Raw genomic sequence first — 2,445 nt, 5'->3', positions numbered from 1 at the left:
CGCCTCGAGGGGCTGCCACCGCTTCCTGAGAGCCTACTATGCGTCCGGCCCCGACTAGGCTGGACCCACGTGATCCTTGACTCTGCTGCCTGGCCTGGCAAGGCCTTGGGAAAGGAGGACGCGGGCCGGACAGGGGACTCCGCGAGGCTAGAGGGCCGTGGGTCAGACGGCCTTGCAGTCTCTCTGAGGGCCCCCACCTTCCCCCGCCCGCAAGGGCCGAAGGCCAGCTCTGGACTGCTTCCAGTGGCCTCCCTCCTCCAGGCGAGGCCGGCACACACCTGCTCACGGCAGCTCCGTCCCAAACCCCAGCCCCAACGAGGCTGGAGGTGAATAAGCAGAAACCCAGGCGTCGGCTGACACCACCTCTGTCACTGCTAAGGCCATTTCCTGGGTAAGCGTCCACCTGTACCTTCCCTCAAAGGGGGCAGCCTCCAAACAGACTCCCGGGGCCCAGATTCCCAAATCCGCCCTCCCTGCAGCTGGTGAGAAGCTCCTTCCCAGCACAGCTTGGGAAGCCTGGGGTACCCAGCTGCGGTCCTCTCCTCCCACTGCCTTGAGGGACGTCCACATTTCTCAGCTGCCCGTGGCCATGCCCGGATAATGGGTGAAATGGACGTCTCTGTGTCCGCACTGACCAAGGATTTGACCAAGGATTTTATTTATTCATCTCTTCAACAAATATTCCAAATCTTATTGCTCGCCAGGATGCTGAGATGGGTTTAAAACAGAAAGAAAAAATAAAAATCCGGGGCTCGGTGGCTCAGCCTGTAATCCCACGCGCCTTGGGAGGCTGAGGTGAGTGGATTGCCTGAGGCTGCAGTTTCGAGACCCGCCCGGGCAACTTGGCGAGACCTCATTTCTACAATAAATCAAAATGAGCCGGGTGTGGTAGCGCGCGCCTGTAGTTCCAGCTACTCGAAAGGCTGAGGCGGAAGGATCGCCGGAGCCCAGCAGGTGGAGGCTGCGGTGGCCGGGAGCGGCCACTGCACTCCAGTCTGAGTGACAGAGTGAGACTCCAACTCAAAAAAAAAAAATCCCATTGCAGCAGGTGTAGCCAGAAAAAAAAAAGAAAAGGTCTTAAGAAGGAAGATTCTAGAACATATGGGATCTAGAAACTGTAAAAGCACAGACAACATACCCACCCCCGCCTGGGGAAGTGGAGGAGGGGAAGGAACAGTTCAACCCTGAGGTGGGGAGGAGGTACATTCTCTAGGGAGCAGGTGATGGCAGCCAGAGTGTCTCTCCAGAACAGTGGGGAGACTGCTTTCACTTGTCTCCTCAGTCACTAGGGAGCTCAGAGATACCTTTCTCTAGTGTTCCAAGTCTTCTAGCTGAGTGAGTGGGGGCCCTTGGTTTCATCTTTCTCTCCTGCTGTGATTTTTCTCCTCGCATGATTTCCCCTCTCACCCTGTAACTCTTCAGACTGCTAGGTTTTTAACTTTCCAGGCTTCTGGATTTTGTGAACTGCTTCAGTGCCTTTGGGGGACAAGGCAAGGAGTGAATAAGCAAAGCCCTTCTTTCCTCTTGGCACTCAGCAGGGTGGAGCTGACTCGAGAATGGTCTTTTTTTCTTTTCTTTTTTTTTTTTTTAGTTGGAGTCTCACTCTGTCACCCAGACTGGAGTGCAGTGGCCGCTCCCGGCCACCACAGCCTCGACCTGCTGGGCTCCGGCGGCGATCCTTCTACCTCAGCCTTCCAAGTAGCTGGAACTACAGACGCATGCCACCACGTCCGGCTAGTTTTTGTGATTTATTGTAGAGATGAGGGCTCACCAAGTTGCCCTGGCTGGTCTCGAACCCCCGGGCTCAGGCAATCCTCTCACCTCGGCCTCCCAAAGTGCTGGGATTACAGGCTGAGCCACCGTGCCTGGCCCTTAGTGGGTTCTTGATCATCATCATATGCTTTACATGGTTTGTAGCCCGTTGGTCTCCTGAAGTCCAGGCTAGTTTTACAACCATCAGGACACAAGGAGGCAGGACAGGGTCGGACTTCCAGGCTGCTGAAGGTTTCTCCTCTTGGGTTTGAAACCTCTGGGGGCTGTGTCACCTGCGCAAGTTACTTAAATTCTCTGTATCAAACCAGGTGCGGTAGCTCACGCCTGTGATCCCAGTGTTTTGGGAGACTGAGGTGAGAGGATAGCTTAAAGCCAAGAGTTCAGTACTAACCTGGGCAACATAGTGAGACCTCATCTACAACAACAATAACAACAAAATTAATTAAAATAAATTCCCAGGCTGGGCGCTGTGGCTCATGCCTATAATCCCAGCACTTTGGGAGGCCGAGGTGAGAAAATTGCCTGAGCCCACGGGTTCGAGACCAGCCTGGGCAACTTGGTGAGACCTCACCTCTACAATAAATAAAAAAGTTAGCCAGGCGTGGTAACACGTGCTTATAATTCCAGCTACTTGGAAGGCTGAGGTGGAAGGATCGCCGGAGCCCAGCAGGT

This window comes from Carlito syrichta, unplaced genomic scaffold, assembly GCF_000164805.1.
Source record: "Carlito syrichta isolate Samal-C Ts95f unplaced genomic scaffold, Tarsius_syrichta-2.0.1 Scaffold313265, whole genome shotgun sequence".
NCBI lineage: Eukaryota > Metazoa > Chordata > Mammalia > Primates > Tarsiidae > Carlito > Carlito syrichta.
Note: the sequence above shows the minus strand (reverse complement) of the source record.